We start from the raw sequence: 20,571 nt of genomic DNA, 5'->3' as shown, positions 1-20,571 counted from the left end.
TAACATAATAACCTGTGTGTAAACCTCCTTCCCTGAGGCTGGGGCCCAGGGCAAACCCCCGCAACATTGTACAGGGGAGTCCGAGGTCCTCTGCCCTCACACTGACCCTCGTGTCCATGACGCCATCAGGAGCCTCCTCACTCTGCCCTCCAGCCCTGGGTCACCCACTCTCTGAGATGCCGACCTGAGGGACAGGAACTTACCAGGACCTGATCATTCCCAGGGGCCCCTGTGTGGCTGCCCAGCTTCTGGAGCTGGGTGGGAGGAGGAGGGCAAGTGGCTTGACACATTCGCCCAGCAGGCTCTGTGGGCACATTTCCCACCATAACTGCCACCCTCCCACAGCCCAGGGGAAGGAAGCAGAACCCACGTGCTCAGCTAGGGAAACTGAGGATCAGAGAGGGAGAGGGACTTGTCCAGGGACCCTCAGCTGGTAGTGGCTTCGCTGGGTCTTCTCTGCCCTGACCCTTCCTTGTTCTGATACCTCCTTACCCCCCTGCCTTGCTCAGCTCCTCCCTGCTCCTCAGCGTCCCGCCCAGGACACCACAGCTTCATGATCAGAGAATTTTTCAGCTTTTCTTTGTCTCTGTGTCTGACCTCAGCGAATGAGAAACCTCCTGCAGCCCTCACCCCAGGCGGCCCAACCTGAGGCCAGGGCTCCGCTTCCCTTTGCCCCATTCCAAGACGGTTCCCAGCAGCCCATGCTGACCCCAGACCTTCCTCGTCCACCTCCTGCCCCTGTTCAGGGCACCCAGTCCTGGATTTTGTGACCCACAGTTTCCCGGCAAGGTTCCTGCCTCCTGTCCCTTCACCTCCACATCCAGTCCCCCAGGACCCCGGTGTCCATCCCACATGTCCCATCTGTCCAAGACCCTCCTCTGGCCTCAGGGCACAGGATGCCCCTGGGCAGCAACAGCCCCTCCTGACCCTTCCCCACACTCCTCGCCCTCCCTGCCCTCGGCCCCCGGGCTGGCTGAAGGCCTTGCCTTTCCCTCCTCACAGGTCCCTCTGGCCTCTGCTCCTCTGCACCCCAGCTTCTCTCTGTCCCCAGTTGTTGCCCCACGCCCACTCCTCCTCTCCTCCCCCAGACAGACCCCTCCTCTGAGGAGCTGCCCTGAAGGCCCAGCCTGGCTCAGCTGCCACGCTCAGGGTCCCCAGACCCCGGGACCACCTCTCCCCACGTGATCATGCTCTGCTGTGGTCCCTGTGCCTGTCTCACCCCCTCTGGGATTTGAGCTCCATCAGGGGGTCCTGTGTGCTCGACCCCCCCTCCCTGCATCTCCTGGGTCCTGAGAGGGGCCTGGTTTGGAACAGGAGGGAAGGACCTGTGGGAGCAGGAGGGCTGGACGGCCAGGGGGCCAGGGCTCAGGCCAGGCAGGCCCAGAGTTGGTGTCCTTCTGGGGGAGAACAAGGGCATTTCTCACTCTGAAGGGAAATGTTGGATTCAGGTGAGGCCTGGGCACTGTCCCAGGAGCAGGGTAGTGAGCTGGGGCCTGGTCTGGGGTAGGCAGTGGTTCCCAGGAGCAGTGAAGCAGGTGGACTGAGCTCTGGAGGGTGCAGGCGCCTTCCCGGAATCGCCCCACTTCCTGTAAGAGCCCCGCCCACCTGGCTGCTTTCCCTGCACACCAGGCGCTGGGCCAGCCCCTCCCAGGATCCTGTGTGAGTCTGGACACCAGGGCTAATGGGGGCGGCTGTCCGTGTTGGACGCTGAGAACCAAATGGGCAGCATCAGGCAGGCAGAAGTCTGGGAGGAAGGAGGAGCGAGAACAGAGGGGCTGGGAAGGCATGAACCCCAGCAGCAGTTGAGGCCACAGGCCAGGATCCACTGCTCCCCAAGTCCCAGGTCCCCCATCAGCCCACACTCCAGCTCCTTCCCCAGCTCAGGCGGGCACAGCCCAGACACCGCACATCCTCCCCCATGGCCCCCGACCCCACACAGTGCCAGACCCAGAGCGGGGCTCCCTCTGCCCGAACACCTCCCAGTCCTGCAGCAAAAGAGACTTAAACAACATACAGGTCTCCATGGAAGCCTTAGAGACAGCGCTGGAGTTGCCAGCAGGAGCACAGCCCCAGGCCTTCATTTAATGCAGGGAGTTGCCCTCCCCTGCAGAGCCGGTTCTAAAACGTTCTGGGGACTTACCGAAGCCATTGGTCACCAGGGCAGGGTCTGCTTTCTGCTCCTAGGGCAACAGGTTTTATAACCGAGTGGACACTTTCAGTTTCACTTTCCTTTTTGTTTACAAGGACTGAACACTAAATGCTTAAAGGGACTCTCAGCGTTTCTCAGGGGACAGGCCCACGACTTCCCACCTCAAGGTCCGGCATGGCTGGGCCTGGGAGCCGCCTGGAAGCGGTGAGCGTCGCAGGGAAGCCTTACCCCTGCCCTGCCCTGGACACGGGCTCCCACTGCAGGACGGGGCATGGGAGGCCCAGCTGTCAGCCCCAGGCCCGCGTGGGCCCTCATCCTATACCCGCCCCACGAGGACAGGAGCCCCGGGCAGCCTTCGGGGCGGGACCCACGGGAAGGCCTCAGCAGGCGGGAGCCTGGACCTCAGGGAGCCCTGGGCTCATTGGCCTCGGGGTGCATGTGGGCGGGAGAAGCAGAGGTCCCCTGAGAGCGGCTTCCCCAGCCTGGCCGGCCGCTGTCCCTGGAACAGGAGGCGGAGGCAGGGCGCAGGCTCAGCCCAGCAGCTCCCGGGCACCAGGGCCCAGGCTTTTCCATCCTGTTGGTCCTGCGTCTGCTGTGATGGTGGCTGTGGTGGCAGCAGCCTCCAGGGCACAGTCTCACCGGGCCCCGCCCAAGGGCCTCAGAGCTGCTTTCATTCCCTGGTCTCCTCTGAGCAGGGAGACCCTCTCCACAGCCCCTGCGGCCGGGCCCCGCCTTCCCTGTGCAGGGCTGCGCCCATTTCCATGGGAACCCGTCCTGGGCGACGGGCAGGGGCTTCCCTGGGGGCTCAGCCCACTCGGGGCCTCAGCCAGGACTGCGGAGAGGCCGTTACTGCCCAATGAAGGGCAGGGCTGTGGCGCCAGGAGATGAGTGACGGGTGCGTGTGCGTGTGCGCGTGCGTATGCGCGTGCGCATGCGTGAGTGTTTGCGTGCGCGTGCGCGTGGGGGCTGGAGCGGGCAGGGGAGGTGGCTATTGGCCAGGCAACAAGCACCTAAGCTGCACTCACCCCTCCCTCCCCCTGTGCATGTGGCTTTGCTGGAGCCACAGGGAGGCTGCCCAGCGCTCAGGCCTCAGGGGGAGCAGGATGGGGAGCCGCACTGCAGGCGGGAGGGGGGCAGCCAGCGGGGACCTGGCAGAGCCCTTCCCTCCACCAGGAAGCTCTGTGTGCAGGGGCGCGGGAAGGCGCCGCCTCTCCCAGCCTGACCCCCATGACCCCCATGACCCCCATTGACCCCCGCTCCGCTTCCTGTCCCAATCCTGGTAATCAGTATCTTCTCTCTTTTCCTTTGTCATCTTTTAAAGAGTTTGTTGACATAAGCGATGTTTTCAAAGACTCAGCTTTTGTTTGTTCGATTTTCTCTGTTCTGTCTGTGTTTTCAGTTTCACTGGCTTCTGCGCTCTGTTATTTCCTTCCTTGCACTGGCCTTGCTTTTCTCCTCCCCTTTCCTGTTTCTTGAGGTGGAGCTGGGATAGTAATTGGAGACTTCCTCTTCCCCCACGTGAGCATTTACATTGCACATTTCCAGGTCACTGCTCCTGTACCTGCATCCCATGGATTTTTATCTATTGTCTATTTATTTGTGTGTATTAACTTACTCACCTCAATTTAACACTTTTTTTAGGGCTTCATTTTGACCCAGGAATTATTTAGAAACATGTTGTTTTCTAGGTTGTTTTCTACTTGTCCCATGATTCCTCTATTCCCTTCTTTTTCAACTTCTGCTTTTTATCTTAACCGAGTATTTTTTGTTTCCATTTCACCCCAGTTATGGACTCATTAGCTTGGCCTCCCCTTCTGTGATCTTAGTGAGGGCTTTAGGGCAGAGACTGTCCACCTCAGCACCAATGCTGTCCTGAGCCAGATCAATCCTTGCTGGGGGCCAGTGCCTGCAGGACATGTAGCCGTGGGGGCTCAGCTGCTGCTGGGGTTCATGCCTCCCCAGCCCCTCTGTTCTTGCTCCTCCTTCCTCCCAGGCATGTGTCTGCCTGATGCCGCGCATTCCATTCTCAGGGTCAGACAGGGACAGCTCCCCCACCCCTAATAGCCCTGGTGTCCTGACCACAGGGGATCCCGGGAGTGACCAGCCAAGCGCATGGTGTGCAGGGAAAGCAGCCAGGTGGGCGGGGCTCTTACAGGAAGTGGGGTGATTCCGGGAATTGCCTGCACCCTCCAGAGCTCAGTCCACCTGCTTCACTGCTCCTGGGAACCACTGCCTCCCCCAGACCAGGCCCCAGCTCACTGCCCTGCTCCTGGGACAGTGCCCAGGCCTCACCTGAATCCAACATTTCCCTTCAGAGTGAGAAATGCCCTTGTTCTCCCCCAGATGGACACCAACTCTGGGCCTGCCTGGCCTGAGCCCTGGCCCCCTGGCCCTCCAGCCCTCCTGCTCCCACAGGTCCTTCCCTCCTGTTCCAAACCAGGCCCCTCTCAGGACCCAGGAGATGCAGGGAGGGGGGGGGGGGCGCCGAGCACACAGGACCCCCTGATGGAGCTTCAAGCCCAGAGGGGGTGAGACAGGCACAGGGACCACAGCAGAGCATGATCACGTGGGGAGAGGTGGTCCCGGGGTCTGGGGACCCTGAGCGTGGCAGCTGAGCCAGGCTGGGCCTTCAGGGCAGCTCCTCAGAGGAGGGGTCTGTCTGGGGGGAAGAGAGGAGGAGTGGGCGTGGGGCAGGGACTGGAGACAGAGAGTAGCTGGAGTGAAGAGGAGCAGAGGCCAGAGGGACCTGTGGGGAGGGAAAGGCAAGGCCTTCAGCCAGCTCGGGAGGCCAAGGGCAGGGAGGGCCAGGAGGGTGGGGAAGGGTCAGGAGGGGCTGTTGCTGCCCAGGGACATGCCTGTGCCCTGAGGCCAGAGGAGGGTCTTGGACAGATGGGACATGTGGGAAGGACACCGGGGTCCTGGGGGACTGGATGTGGAGGTGAAGGGACAGGAGGCAGGAACCTTGCCGGGAAACTGTGGGTCACAAAATCCAGGACTGGGTGCCCTGGACCGAGTCATGGGCAGGAGGTGGACGGGGAAGTGAATCAGGAGAAACATCCCAGGTGAGTGTGGGCTGCTGGGAACCGGCATGGAATGGGGCAAAGGGAAGCGGAGCCCTGGCCTCAGGTTGGGCCGCCTGGGGTGAGGGCTGCAAGAGGTTTCTCATTCGCTGAGGTCAGACACAGAGACAAAGAAAAGCTGAAAAATTCTCTTCTTGAGCTGTGGTGCCCTGGGCAGGACACTGAGGAGCAGGGAGGAGGTGGACAAGGCAGAGAGGGAGGGAAGAAAGGGGACCAGGAAGAGATGGGACAAAGAAGACCCAGTGCAGCTACTGCCACCTTAGTGTTTCTCCTGAGGTACCCTTTACCTTCTGGAGTTTTTCCTAATTGGGAAAATGGGTTGGATTTTGCATGGTATTTGTTATATTAATACTACAGCGTTAATTCTCACAGTAATAATGCAGCATTAATTCTCACAGTAATGCTGCAGTATTAATTCTCACAGTGATGCTGCAGTATTGGTTCTCACAGTGAGGCTGCAGTATTGGTTCTCACAGTAATGCTAGAGTGTCCAGCATGTGAGAGCTGTCAGCTCACTAAGTCCTGACCATCAGCTGTTATGCCCAGATTTCAAGATTCCCAAGAAACCACATCAGGGAGCCATCCAATCCGATGCAAAAGCATAAGAATCTGTATTTCAAGCTAGCTTGAGCTCTCCATCCACCAGACTCACCGACACATCGGCTAGCCAAGTGGCCAAGAGACAGAACCCTGCCTAGAGACGGTTTTTAAAGGGGGGGGGTTGGAGTAAGGGGAGGAGAAAGGACTGTGCTCTGCCGATTGGCCAGGCGCAAGTCGATGTCTTGTTCCTGGGTGTGGCTAGCAGAGTCTTAGACTTCCGGGAAGAACCTTCTTGCCAAGCACGTGGCCAAGGTAAGATGGAGGACGTAGCCCTTACCCTGGGGCAAGGTGGAGAGTGTAGCCCTCGCCCTTTCATCAGCCATGGGGACACAGAGTTCAGGCAACTTCTCCAACATGTCAGACATGAGGTGAGGAGTGAACCTGGGTGTATCCATCCCTGAAGAGCACCTTTCAGTCTGGAAGCACATTCCAAGGGATCCTCATCCCAGGACAGTGGCTGTGGGCCGCAGTGCTCTGAAAGTCACGGACAGCCAGTCCGGTCTCACACTGCGGCTGCCCAGCCGGGAGCCCTTCTTCAGGGCCCTTCACCCAAGTGTGTCCGGGCCAGTGATCTGGCCTTGTCCTGAGTGTAGAGGTGCTGGGCAGGCTGGTCCTCATGTCCTGCTCTTACCATCCCCCGTAGATCCCAACCCAGAGGCGCTGGCAGAGAGGCACAGAAAGTTGTACCAAAGCCATCTGTGCACAGAGAGGAGGGGCAGCTGGTCCAGCCTGAGGCAGTGAGGTGCCCAGAGGAGAGACTGTCTGCTGGGAGGAGAGTGTGTGTCACACGGGGAGGGTACGGAGGGTGTAGGAGGGAGAGAGAACATGGCATCAAAGGAGCAGGAGAGAGAGCATGAGGTGGGGAAGCACAGGTAGCTCAGGAAGAGCAGTACAGAGAGAGGAGAAGAGGGATGAGGGTGAGAGGGTCAACGGTGAGAGGGATGAGGGTGAGAGGATGAGGGTGAGAGGATAAGGGTGAGAGGGACGAGGGTGAGAGGGACGAGGGTGAGAGGAACGAGGGTGAGAAGGACGAGGGTGAGAGGGAAGAGGGTGAGAGGGACGAGGGTGAGAGGACGAGGGTGAGATGATGAGTGTGAGAGGATGAGGGTGAGAGGGAAGAGGGTGAGAGGATGAGGGTGAGAGGGAAGAGGGTGAGAGGATGAGGGTGAGAGGATGAGGGTGAGATGATGAGGGTGAGAGGGACGAGGGTGAGAGGATGAGGGTGAGAGGGACGAGGGTGAGAGGGAAGAGGGTGAGAGGATGAGGGTGAGAGGATGAGGGTGAGAGGATGAGGGTGAGAGGGACGAGGGTGAGAGGATGAGGGTGAGAGGATGAGGGTGAGAGGATGAGGGTGAGAGGGCACCTTGTCAGGCACTTAGCCGGGCTCTGGGGATACAGCAATGAACAAGACATGTGAGGTCCATGCTCTCATGGAGGTCATAGTTTATTGATGATTCAGTAGCAATTCCTCCTTGACTTCACACTAGCTTCAAGGGCTCCCCGTTGGCTAGACAGGACCGCAGCCATCCTGGCTGCATCTCCCTGTCCTTTCCACAGCCACCCTCTGGGATTCATGTGCTTTATATACCCACAGGGCGAATTGAGGTTCCCTCTTCAAGTCCAGGTCCATTCCTGGCCAGCTGGTCCATCCACCAACTCTTTCCCCTTCCAGCCCTCTTCCCCCCATTTCCTTGCCAATATTTGTTGACTTCTGAGTTTGTTATGGAGACCAAGGGGCATGTGAGGCTCTATGAGCTGAACATTCTTGTTGGCTGTACAGCCTGTACTCAGTCCTGACACCGAGTCTGACCCACCTCCTCTCTTTGCAGGTCAGAGATACCATCATGGCGGCTGGCATCGCAGGAGTGGGCTTGGCAGCGGTGGGCCTCATTGGAGCCGTGATCTCAAGAAACAAGCGACAAAAGCAATAAGTTGAAGGGACTGTCCTGACAGCAATTACTTTATACGTTAACGGGATCTTGTTTTCCTAGAGGTTTTGAGGTTTGGTTTATGGCTTTCATTCTCTTTTTATGGTAAGGCATATTTTCACAGAATTAAATACAGCCCAATAAAGGAGGATTTTATTGGGGGAAATGCAGCCAGAACTGCCTGGTGTGAAGTCTGTTGAGGGCACAGCTGGGCTCTGTTCCTGGTGACGCCAGTTTGTGTCCTGGCCCTTTGGTGATCTTTCACTTTCTCTTTGCGGCTGCATTCTGGACCTTGCAGGAAACACATTCCAACTCCTGTTACCTCAAGTAATGGGCGCTTCTGGTTGTGAGGACACACTGGACAGCAAGACCTGATGGATATACAAGAACAGGAACCACGGGAGAGTCAGGACCTTGGCCTGGAACTAGACCCGGGATGGCTTCTAGGCTCAGCAGCCGGAATATGCAGATGCTCATTGAAGTTCAAACCAAACCAAACCTTTGCCATAAAGAAATTCAATATATACTCTTGCCAATCTAAAAACCAGCCTTATTACCCCTCTGCTCTTCACATCTTTCCTCTGTTTGTTGCTTTCACCCTCCCCCACCCCATCCCCAGAACTCCTGCTTCCTCACCACTGGGCTTGGGACAATCCCGAGGGCTGTGATCCCACATCCCCTCCTTTGCCCCCTCCTCCCCATATCAGCTCAGCTCTATCCCTTCCTACACCCTGTCAGGTGCTCCTAGTTCAAATTCTTGAGAGAGAATCAGCTCACCAAATCCTAGTTCAGCCTACTGATTGGTTGCTGTTGGGTCAGGTGACCCTATTTGGCCAATCAGCTCTTTCCTGTTGGGGCCAGGTCATATGGTGGTTGCCTCACATCTTCTGGGTTGGGGGTGTGACAGGCCCCAAGCCTGACCTCCCTGCTGCCCAACCCTCCTGGGAGGGGTTGGGGGAAGGAATGACCCCTTGTGGCGAGTCCCTTGAGTTCTGCTTCTGCCCTGTGGGCTTAGAACAGTGATGGTGAACCTTTTGAGCTCGGCGTGTCAGCATTTTGAAAAACCCTAACTTAACTCTGGTGCCCTGTCACATATAGAAATTTTTTGATATTTGTAACCATAGTAAAACAAAGATTTATATTTTTGATCTTTATTTTATATATTTAAATGCCATTTAACAAAGAAGAATCAACCAAAAAATGAGTTCGCGTGTCACCTCTGACACGTGTGTCATAGGTGCGCCATCACTGGCTTATAAGGTGTTCAAAGTGACCATTTCTCTAAAAGGGGCTTTTGTGGGTGCCTCAGAGATACTCTACTAGTGCTGCGAATGTTTCCTTTGTCAGCCCTGGTGTCAGGGACCATGTGTCTGTTGGAATCCTGGACAGGACTGTCAAAGAAAAGAAAACGGACTCTGTAAACTTCAGAAAAGAGTTTTATTGAAGACTGACTTGTTGAGGGCGGGCCTTGGAACAGTGCTCTGACTTGTGGGGAGTGAGAGGGACTTATGTAGGCAGAAAAGTAAGTGAAGGTACATTTGACACTAAAAGTTACGACTAAAGTACATAATCTTCCATGGTTGTTTGATATCAAATGGAAGGGACGCATAGAAAAGAGGAGGTTGAGTCCCTGCTGAACCTCCTGCTGTGGAAACAATCAAATCGCTTTGAGACTCTTGAGATGAATCTTTGATCAGGATGGAGGGAGGACAGACACTCTTTCTGGTAATCAGTGTCCCTTAGTGGGGAAGCATTGCAGGGTCTGTGTGTGACTAGCCCTGCGGTGAGTAAAGAATCTTAGGTAGTAAGGCTCCCGGTTCTTCCCTGGTTGCTGATGTAAACAGAGGAGCTCAGGCACCCTTTCCCTTCCTCAGGACTTACAGGTGGCTCCGTGCCAGCTTTCTCCTGCTGGGCACACATCTGGGGATGGAACCAGCAACCTGGGTATGAGCCCTGACTGGGAATCTAATGCAACTTTTTGTGCACAGGACATTCAACCAACTGAGCAACACCAGCCCGGCTCAACTCCCTACATTTTAAGTGACTCTCTCAGCAATGTTTATTCCATTTTATTTTCTCCATTCTCAAAACACAAGAAAGCAAAACAAAAACACCCAGTTCAATTAAAAATTAAATTAACAAATTGCATAAAATACTGGAATGTGTAGAAATAACCAAATAAGATGGAAGAACAAATTCCAGATATATTGGTAATCACCATAAATGTAAATGGGTTAAACTTGCCAAGTAAAACACAAACATTAGCCTTGGCCAGGTGGCTCTGTTGGTTAGAGTGTTGTCCTGACATGCCAAGGTTTCGAGTTTGACCCCTGGTCAAATCACATACAAGAATCAACCAATGAACCAATCAATTAAGTGGAACAACAAATTGATGTTTCTCTCGTTCCTATCTTCTCTCTCTGATGTATAAAGTGGTAAAACTGCCATTTTCTAGAGCATTTTTTCAATCTGATGAGATTTTGCTTCTCAGCAATTATTATCAGTTTGGATGAAATAAACTCATAAAAATTCTTACAAGTTTGAATGTTTCCTACATTGACACACTGAACAGAGAAACCTCTAGGCCCAAATGGCATCGCTTATGCTAAAATCCCATGATACTGACCCTAGATTTAATACCTGATTTGTTTGTGGTCTCAACCTCTTCCAGAAATTGAATCTTAATCAACCAATTTGGAATTTTCTGGTCGGGCACCAGTAAAGTAATCTGTCCTGCAGGCTCATTCCCCATCCTCCTCCCCATAGAAAGAAGAGGCAACCTGCATGACAAAAAGCCTTGCTGTTCCCTTTCTCTCCCCCAAAACCAGGTCCTGATCTAAAATATAATCCTTTTCGTTTGTTAAGAGCTCTCGTGCCCTACGCTTTTACCTATAAAACACCTTTCATTTTGTACAACCCCTCAGAGTGCTGTGGACGAAAGGGGCCACCCGCTAACCTGACAAGCTCAGGGGAGGCCTGCGTGGCAGTCTTGCAAACTCAGAGACCTAAAGTCACCACAGGGATGGTCTGAAATTAAACTTTAACTAAAAGCAGTTATGGTGGGTAGTCACCTCCTAGGCTGGTATCTTCACTGATAAGGTCAACCTTTACCTTAACTGAGCCTATCTGTCTTTCTGCATCTCTGCTAACATATCCTTGAAATGTCTGGGTAACTTGTAACTTCCCTTTTTCTGTATCCCTCAGGGCACAACCAAATGTGCCTGGGTGCCAGGATAGATACCACAGATTCCTTCACTGTTATGTTAATTGTTCCTGCACTCACCTAAGTATGTGTCTGTCTTTTACTTTTTATCCAATCCCAGAGGTTCCACACTTTGCTTTCTCCCGCCTCCCTAATCTATCACCAGTGGATTTCTTGTAACCTTCCCATGTCCCCTCCTTTGATGGCAATGTATAAAAATAGATGAAAAACGGCCATTATCTGGAGCACTATCCCAGTCCGTTGAGAATCTGCTTCCCGACAATTGTTGACAGTTGGGCTCAAATAAACTCACAAAAATCTTTACAGGTTTGAATGTTTTTATGTTAACATTGCCCTTGTACTTGCTGGATGAGATGTTGCCCGATTCATTAGTTCCTTAATAAAGCCAAGGAGATCTTCAAATTTACTAGGTTGAATTTTGTTTTTTAATAAATGCACAGGGCAATGTGTTAGGGTTCTCCAGAGAAAAAGAACCAATAGGATATAGCCATAGATACAGATATGGATATATGAGATTTATTACATGAATTGGCTCACATGGTTATGGAGGCCGAGAAGTCTTACAATCTGTCATTTGCAAACAGTGGACCAGAAAAGCCAGTGGTGTAATTTGTTGAGAGGCTAAAGGACTGAAAATAAGGTGTTAAGTAAGGCCACTGGTGTCAACTCTGGAGTTCAAAGCCTTGAGAAACAGTAACTATGATGTCCCAGGTCAAGAGAGAGAATTAACCTTTTCTCCACCGTTTTGTTCTGTTTGGACCCTCAGTGGATTGGGTGATTCCTGCCCACACTGGTGAGTCACCTTCTTTACTCAGTCTCTTAATTTAAATGCTAATTTCTTCTGGAAACACCCTCAGAGCTCAGGGGAGTAAATACAAATGTCCAATAAACATAGACATGTGAAAAAGATCCCATGCTATTACTGCCATGTTGACAAATATTTAAAAAGATGTTGAGCAATTGTGACTCTGGTGTACTACCCATGGGAAACATAATTTTGCATTCTTTCTCTAACAAAGTTGGAGAAGGTCATACTGCTACCAGAAAGCTGCTTGCATTGGAGGGGGTTCTCCTCCCACAACCCCCACCCCGGCTCTTGTCATGCTTTGGAGAAAGAATTCAGGTGAGTGACCAAAAGCAGTGTTGAAGCAAAGCAAGAACATTTATTAAAAATACACTTGGCATAAAGCACAAGTTGGCAACTCAGCTAGTCTCAGCACCCCGCCTGGTGGGGGTTCAAGGGTTTTATATTTTCACTTTGTATAGGTTTCAAGATTCCCCTGCTGGATCTTGGACAACAGACTAGATTTCCAGGTCCCCGTTTTACATTGTTGTGGCTTTCCCCCAAATTTATGAGAACATCTGGCAATTTTATCTTGGCAAGTCCCAAGCTTGCTGACTTCTTCATTCAGTGGGTGAGAAAAATTCCCTTTTTCCCTACCCCCTTCCCCTCCTTCTGCCCTAGCAGCCATCTATCCTGCCTAACAATACCATACAACCCAACAACTCTGGTTGGTGACCCTTTAGTCCAGCGGTTCTCAACCTGTGGGTCGCGACCCCTTTGGGGGTCGAACGACCCTTTCACAGGGGTCACCTAAGACCATCGGAAAACACATATATAATTACATATTGTTTACAGTAGCAAAATTACAGTTATGAAGTAGCAACGAAAATAATTTTATGATTGGGGGTCACCACAACATGAGGAACTGTATGAAAGGGTCGTGGCATTAGGAAGGTTGAGAAACACTGCTTTAGTCAGTGATAACTTCTATTTAGTCGGTCACAGTCGGTATGTTAGAAAAAATAAAGAACAGAATTTATCAGAGTGTATCTCGTCTAGATTTTGGCAAGACTTGCATTTATATGCCTGAAGTCTCTATATATCCTGGTACCTTATAAAATGTATTTCTTACCGTGGATCTTGGTTAAAAAGGTTTAACAGCTTCTGCTTAGAGAAAACTCCAGGTGCACTAGGAGGCTTGTGTGAGGATGCTCATGGCAACTTTGTCTGTAATGCAATCCACTGGGAGCACCCCAATGTCCACTGACAGGAGAGGATGATTAAACTGTGCTACGTTCCACATGATGTGAATGAACAGGAATCCACAAGGAACCTAATATTGGGCAAACATCATCAAGTTGTGCAATGTGAGAAGCTTGATTCTGATTTTACCACATTCAAGAAATGCAAACTGCATATGTATATGTTGTTTAAGGGACACATTTATACACAGGAAATATTTTCTAAGAGCATGACATTCATAGACACAAAATTCAGGAAATTGGCTACAACTCCCACATGCCACACAATGAGGATGCGACGGGCCCTCCCCACTCCACACCCCTTTGCCCAGGAGGTTACAGCCACAGGGGGTGTCAGTGAGAGAATCTTATTTGGGGCTTTGGATGGGGTAGCACGCTGGTGCCAGAAAATGGGCCTCTCCACCCCCAGGCAGGGGTGGGTTTGGGTTTCCTATTGGTCTGGGATGTGTTTCTGAACTGGGGGATGAGGTGGGGCGGGGGGAAGGGGAGGGCGAGGAGCGAGCGGGCTCCCTGTTCCCAGTGTGGGGCATGCGCCTCTGATGACACGTTTTGTCTGGTTCCATCTGCTTAGCGGTAGCTGGAATCATTGTTGTGTTCTGGTCATGGTCAGTCCCGGTGTTCGGGTCTCCTTGGAGCTCCTCCCTCCTTCTGTCTCTCTATCCCTCCTCGCCCCACACCCCCCTGACCCTGCTGTTCCTCTCTCCTCTTCTCTGGGCCCTGAGACTTGGTGACTTATGACCGTGATGCTGACAGTGGCCACCACCAAATCCTTCTGACTCTGCATGTGGACTTTGATTTCTCTCTGGCTGGTTTCCAGGCCTATGTGTCTACCTGGCCTGTACCTTGGCCCTGCTTTGAACAAAGAGCAGATTTTGTGTGACCTTTGATTTGCATTTTTATTTTAAAAATGTATGTATTCATTGATAGCATATGGTAATACATGCTAAACCTAAATGTGAAGAACATGACCCTCCTCTCACTGAGTCATACCTCGCAGGTCACCTGGACACATGTCTCACAGGGGAGCACATCCCGAGATGCATGGCTTTAAGTACAGGTGTTTGTCTTCCAGGAGAGGGTCGGAGGGAAAACAAAACTATTGATCATAGAAGGCTGGGCCCCGAGGCAGCAGCACCCAGACACAGCTGCACAGAAAGATGGCTCCGGTAAGTCCCCAGAAAGCTTTTATTTCAAACACCGCAATCCTGTTAGTGCTGATGATGTGGGTCTCCTTGCTGGGCTGCAGCTCTGGCACCAAGGGGCAAGGGCGCCTGCTGAGGCCAGAGGGTCTGCTACCCGGGGTGGGAGGGCTCCGCAGAGCTTCCTGAGGAGGCAGGAATGGTGGGCTCAGGGGGCAGCCTCTACCCACTGCCCAGTCCCACCTCCTCAGTCACACTGTCCTGGGTGGCTGGGAGGAGCTGGGAGGGAGGGACAGGAAAATGGCTCCCAGCGGTGTGGGGCCGAGGCGGGGGCTGCAGGAAGGCGTTCTCGTCCACCTTTCGTCTCCAAGCAGCTCACCTGTTCCCTCTGCTTTTCTTTCCATCCCTTTCTTCCCCTTCCATATGCTGCTCTTTCCTTCTGGCTGCGTAACAGTCACATTTCCGAATGCTCGCTGCATCCTGACACCATGCAAATGGCTTTTATCTAATCTCTGCTTCAATTATATGAGCACATTTTCCTTGTTAGCCCCCCTCCCCCCAAAACCCAAATGGAAACCCAACATTGAGGCTAAAGTCCCCTGCACCGCCCCCCTTTACATCACCCCCTCCCACCCCAGGCACACAGTCCCTCCTCTGTCCTGCCAGGGGTTTTCTAGTCCTTTGCATATGTAAGTGTAGCCACCTTTTAAGTGTTGTTTTGTGGCTTTGGGTTTTGCTGTCATTCTTAACTTGGTTGTCTGAGTTCAGTTCACTTAGGAAATGCTTGAATCTTTTCATTTACCAGTTTTTGAAATCATATGGTGATTCTTTTGCAACCTCCAAAGTTGACTAACACATCTTAAAAGTGTCATTATGAGCACATTGATGTCATTATTCACATATCTGATGTGTGTCTTTTTGATGCTCAAATTGTTCCATCTTTGGTCAAATTGACGCCTGACGCTTGTAATCAAGAGGTTTCTCTCACCCTAACCGGTTTGGCTCAGTGGATAGAGCGTCAGCCTGGGACTCAAGGGTCCCGGGTTTGATTCCCGTCAAGGGCATGCACCTTGGTTGCGGGCATATCCCCAGTAGGGAGTGTGCAGGAGGCAGCTGATTGATGTTTCTCTCTCATCGATGTTTCTAACTCCCTATCCCTCTCCCTTCGTCTCTGTAAAAAATCAATAAAATATATATATACATATTTTTTCAAAAGAGCTTTTCTCTCAACCATGTCTCCCCAGCAGACTTCCGGTTGGCAGCCACCCTCACTTCACCCAGCAACAGTCACCCACCCTGGTCACAGAGGTCTGGCCCCTGTGGCCCCACTTGGCTGAGTCAGGGGAGGAGAGGTGCTGGCTGGCCTCAAGTGATCCTAAAATAGAACTTGTGTGATAAGGGCGTATCTCGCATTCCCAGTGGGATGAGGGGAACATACTCCCTGCTCATGCAAACCCCAGAAGGGCACTGCCCTGCCACCAACTCCAGGCACACCCTGGGTCCCCAGCTGGGTCTTGGCCTGGAGTCCAGACTTCAGCTGCCCCGCCCGCCTGGGATGCTCTGGGATTTAAAGGATGCAACGTTAGTAACATGCAGACCTAGATTTCGATCTTTCTCTTCTATTCACTGGGTAAGGATCTTTGCATGTTACCTAACCTTCCTGAGACTCAGTCTCCTCATCTGTCAAATGGGGTAATGACAGTTTGTGGTCAAAGGAGTGATGGATATGAAATGTGGGCCCTGTTGAGCACCGTGTCTGGCTGTGCAGGTCGGGGCTCTATCACTCAGAATCACTCAGGCCCGGCGCAAGGTGGGGGCCCTTGATGGGGCATTTGAGACTTCCTGGGCGTCATATACTCACTGACACCAACATGCTCTGGCATAAGATGTGCTCCTGGCCATGTCTGCACACCCATGTCTCGGCCACACCCCCGTGCTGCCCACCTGCCCACACCTCCCCTCCGGACACCCTGTCCATCTCTTCTTTGTCCCCCAAAGAGCTCACTTCCAGCTCAGGAGCCCCACTAAAGGAGGGACTTTGCATCTGTGCGAGGAGAGCGCCCTCTTCTGTTTCCTTCAGGAGATGATCAGAGGGTGCTTGCAGGCTGGGCTGGGGCTCCTTATAGGTCAGGTTCTAGAATGTTCCCTGTGAGGACTAACCTCAGTCTGTCTCTGGTTTTTCAGTCACAGGCTGAACCAAAACCTGGAGACCTGATTGAGATTTTCCACATACTAGGCATCGCGCACTGGGCCGTCTACGTGGGGGACGGCTACGTGGTGCACCTGGGTCCTCCAGGTGAGGCTGCTTCTCCGCTGAAGCTCAGGGTAGAGGTGGGAGTGTTAGCGGCTGCACACCCGTACGCTGTTCTCACCAGTGCCTGGATGGTGGGCTCTCCCTGGCCATTGGCTGCATGATGTTCCCTGGTAGGTCTGCAGCCACTCTTCTTCCTCAGCAGCGAGTTCGTGGAGGACAGACTGTTGGCCTTTATTCCAGGTGATACTGGGGTTCACTTCTAGCCAACCCACTGTCCCAGGGAAGCACCCCTTTGTGTGCTCGATGTTCTGGGGGCAGATGAGTAGGACACAGCGTACAGCTGGCTCAGAGGCATGGAAGGAGCGTGGGCCTCCCACCTAGCAGACCCGTTTGGGGCCCTGGGGCCTCTGCTTGCCGAGCTGGTACTTGCCCGTGTGACTTGCCCCCTAAGCTCAGCTGCACCCTCTGTAGAGCAATGAGAACCCACCTCCCGGTCGTGCAGGGTGGGATGCAGGACAGCACGGGGGAGCCGGGCGGGGCCTGGAGGGTGCTGGGCCAACCTCCCTTCCCTCCCAGAGCTTCGTGGCATTAAAGCAAAGGCCGAAAGCCTGGGAACCACCAACAGCAGGGAACGGGCCAAATAAAATCGGTGCCTGCATTTCATGGCTGATGGTGCCTCCGTTACAAGCAGCTGTACAGCAGGTGTGTGCATACACATGTGAATTTGAAAGCCAAATGCAGGCTTTAAAAAATTAGGCTTATTGAGGAGGAATAAGTTACTGCTTTATGTTTTTGTTAATCCTCATCTGAGGATATATTTTCATTGATTTTTAGAGAAGGAAGAGAGAGAGGGAGAGAAACATCAATGTGAGATGTTTCTCTCTCTTTCACCCTCTCTGTGTACAGGACAATGCTCCAACCAACTGAGCCACACTGGCCAGGGTCAAATGCCCTTTTAAAAAGAAAATATGAACTGGTGAACTAAAGTGTACACACACACAAACACACACACACACACACACACACACACACACACACAGCCAGTGAGTGGAAGCTGGTCATTGGATGAACTGGCTGTTCAGAGGTTTACGTCATACCAACAGGCTTTCTGTGAGCCCAGCTCCATCTGCCAGGTCCACTGGCCTCTCCCTGAGGGTTCCAGGGCCCATCACTCACCTTCTCCTGTCAGCTTTCCCAGAAGCCGGGGTGAGGCAGGAGGCGGGCGTCCTGTTAGGGGCCAATCTGAGAATTCAGAGCTGGGAGAGTGTGGCCACCACCTGACCCAGGCCCTTCCATCTGTAAGTGATGAAAGCCCCTGAGAGGAGAAGGGACTGGCCTGAGGCCTCACGGTGGGTGGGGCTCTGGGTTTGCAGGTCAGGCCTGGGCTTGCTCAACAGCCTCCTTTCCTACTATTGAAAACATGTCACCCTGGCCGCTGAGGGTCCCACCCCGCTCTGGCTGGGGCTGCACCTGGGGTCTGTGCCCTGTACCCTCTGCCCCTCCTGCATCTTTCAGGGACATCTGCACCCACAGGGGCCTTTAGAAGAATCCACATCCTCGGCTTTAGAAATGAGGAGCCAGAGTCCAGGGGCATCTGTGACTTCTCCAAGGGCACCCAGGCGGGGTTCAGCCTGTGTTTGAGTTTGAAGCCAGGCAGGTGGGCCGGCCTTTGCCCAGCTCATCCTCACTGATGAAGCCCAGGGCAGTGGGGCTGCCTGTTTGCCTGCTCTCAGCCCTGACCATCGGCCTCTTTCCTCTTTGGGAACCATAGGTGAAATCGCGGGAATTACGTTGGCCAAATTCATGGCCTCCGGGTCCGAGGGGGCCATAGTGAAGAAGGAGCTGCTGTCCAAAGTGGCCGGAAAACGCAAGTACCGTGTCAATAACAAGCATGACCGGAAGTACTCCCCGCTGCCTCCCAGCAAAATTGTGCGGCAGGCGGAGGAGAAGGTGGGGCAGAAGATTTTCTACAAGCTGACCAGCGACAACTGTGAGCACTTCGTGAACGAGCTGCGCTACGGAGTCTCCCGCTGCGACCAGGTGTGTCCTCAGCCCGTGTCCCCCTGTCCCCAGGAACCAGACCATTCCCTCCGCTGACAGTGGCTGGGCATCCGTGTGGGCGGCTGGGGTGGAGGCAGAGACATGAATGAGACAAAATAGCAGGGACAGAATCCCCGCCCTCGAGGGAGTGACAGTTGGGGTAGGGATGAGATTGGGGATATGTGCCAGTCGCTGTGCAGACCAGTGAGGTTAGGGGGTGATGTTGCAGCCATGACAGTCACCCCTGGCCCCTCCCGTAGCTCCATAGGAGGGTTTACAGATGGAGAAACTGAGGCTCACGGTGCTTTACGAGCTCACCCAAACTCATTCCACCACTAGGCACTGAGTCTCTAGCACCTGACAGCCAAGTGCAGAGGTGGGATTTGAACCCAGGTGCCTGATCCATGAAGGCATCACAGAAGAGGAGACAACTGAGCTGAATCTGATTTAATTCTTTTAATTAAATTGAAGCTGGACAATGAACTGGAGATGACCAGGGAGTAGGGACGACAAGGACTACAGGCCGGGGGAGGAGGAAAAGTGGGAGCCAGGAGGAGGAAGAGCCAGGTCACGCCAGACAGATGTTTTCTGGGAAGGGCCGGGGGGTACACTTTCGGGCTCTGACCCTCGTGGTCTCTGTCTCTCCACTCTGCAGCTTTTTAGCAGAAACGCAGCCGTGGACAATCCCTAATGGAGTGGGTGAGGCCATTTCTTAAAAAGCTTTTTATGAAAACAGTGGTGGGTGTTAGAATTGCTGAAGGAGGAATGCATGAGGCCAAAAGGGGTAAGGAATATGAATTTATTTTTTATTTGATTTTTTTAACATACTTTATTGATTTTTCACAGAGAGGAAGGGAGAGGGATAGAGAGTTAGAAACATCGATGAGAGAGAAACATCGATCAGCTGCCTCCTGCACGCCCCCTACTGGGGATGTGCCGGCAACTAAGGTACATACCCTTGATCGGAATCGAACCTTGAACCCTTCAGTCCTCAGGCCGACACTCTATCCACTGAGGGAAACTGGTCAGGGCAAGAATTATGAATTTATTAGGTCACCTGGCGACCAGATGGGCTGAGCCCCAAAATGGGGCCAACACCTAGGGATGGGGGGTCAGAAGTTTTAAAGGACTCCAGGCGGCTTTTTCTGGGCGGAGAATTCTCTAGGTGGGTACTGAGGGGAAAAGATAATGGTCTTAGGAAGTGGATTGTGGTCTAAGCAAAAGGAAATTCGGTTGTGAAGGGGCCTAAAGGTCAGTGGCCAGGGGAGGGGGCATCGATTCAATCATTTGATCAGACCTAGCAGTGGGCTCGATTGGGCCCTATGCCATAGTTTGCTGACTCCTGCTCTCAGATAATTTGAATCTTAAGTTGATTGTTTCTTCTAGGCTTCTTGAGTCAAGATTGGTATATTTTCTCATGACCTGTGTAAGGTGAGAGAGGAAGATTGGCGATTTTCATGACTTTCCTGGGTGACCTCTGCTAATCCTAATATATAAAATCCCAGGGTCCGTAATGACCAAAGGCTCAACCGAATGCCAGGCTGTACATGCAGCAGGCTCCAATGGGAGGGGACTGGCGAGCAGCCTGAACTGCTGACCTCTTCAGGAGAGAGAGAAGCGGGGCTGATCAGTAGCTACCATGGCTGCTGGTGAGGCCCCGAGAGATACTCTCTCAGGGCCTTGCCAGCAGCAGCACCTCCCTTTCTGAGAGATCAGCACTTCACCCTGCTCACCAGCACTCTGGGGTGGCTGTTGATCAGCCCTGCCTCTCTGATCAGGCCCGGAGATAGGCCCAGAGATGCTGACTGGCATAGAAACCAACCAATCAGAATGAAATCTGGGTGAACTGCGAGGAGCCAATGGCTGCCTAGGAGGCGGAGTTTCTGATGCTGACTGGCATAGAAACGGACCAATCAGAACCTAATATGGGTGAACTGTGAAGGCAAAACCTAAGGTGGGGGCTGAGAAGGGGTTTTAAGGGCAACAGCTGTTTGGTGTAAAGTGTAAGAAAACGGTAAATTTTTTAATGACTGGTTTGGCAGTATAGTGCATATGGCTGCCTATCAGTCCAGATAAAGGGATTATGTATTTTTTGTCTGCCAAGAGCATCTC

The 20,571-nt window shown here is 52.9% G+C and overlaps 1 protein-coding gene and 1 pseudogene across 1 annotated transcript in view; one reads left to right on the top strand and one right to left on the bottom strand.

Moving 5' to 3' along the window:
• Positions 1-2,180, bottom strand: part of LOC102442953 (retinoic acid receptor responder protein 3-like) — a 38,603-nt gene extending 36,423 nt beyond the window's left edge. The window contains exon 1 of the mRNA XM_023747645.1: positions 2,141-2,180. The gene's annotated coding sequence lies outside the window, so the exon portion shown is untranslated. The remainder of the gene's footprint in view (positions 1-2,140) is intronic.
• Positions 2,181-2,323: 143 nt separating this feature from the next.
• On the top strand, positions 2,324-18,611 carry LOC102440479 (annotated as a pseudogene).
• Positions 18,612-20,571: the final 1,960 nt, after the last annotated feature.

The sequence above is a fragment of the Myotis lucifugus genome, unplaced genomic scaffold (genome assembly GCF_000147115.1).
Source record: "Myotis lucifugus unplaced genomic scaffold, Myoluc2.0 scaffold_935, whole genome shotgun sequence".
NCBI lineage: Eukaryota > Metazoa > Chordata > Mammalia > Chiroptera > Vespertilionidae > Myotis > Myotis lucifugus.
This window is presented reverse-complemented; position numbering and strand designations above follow the sequence as displayed.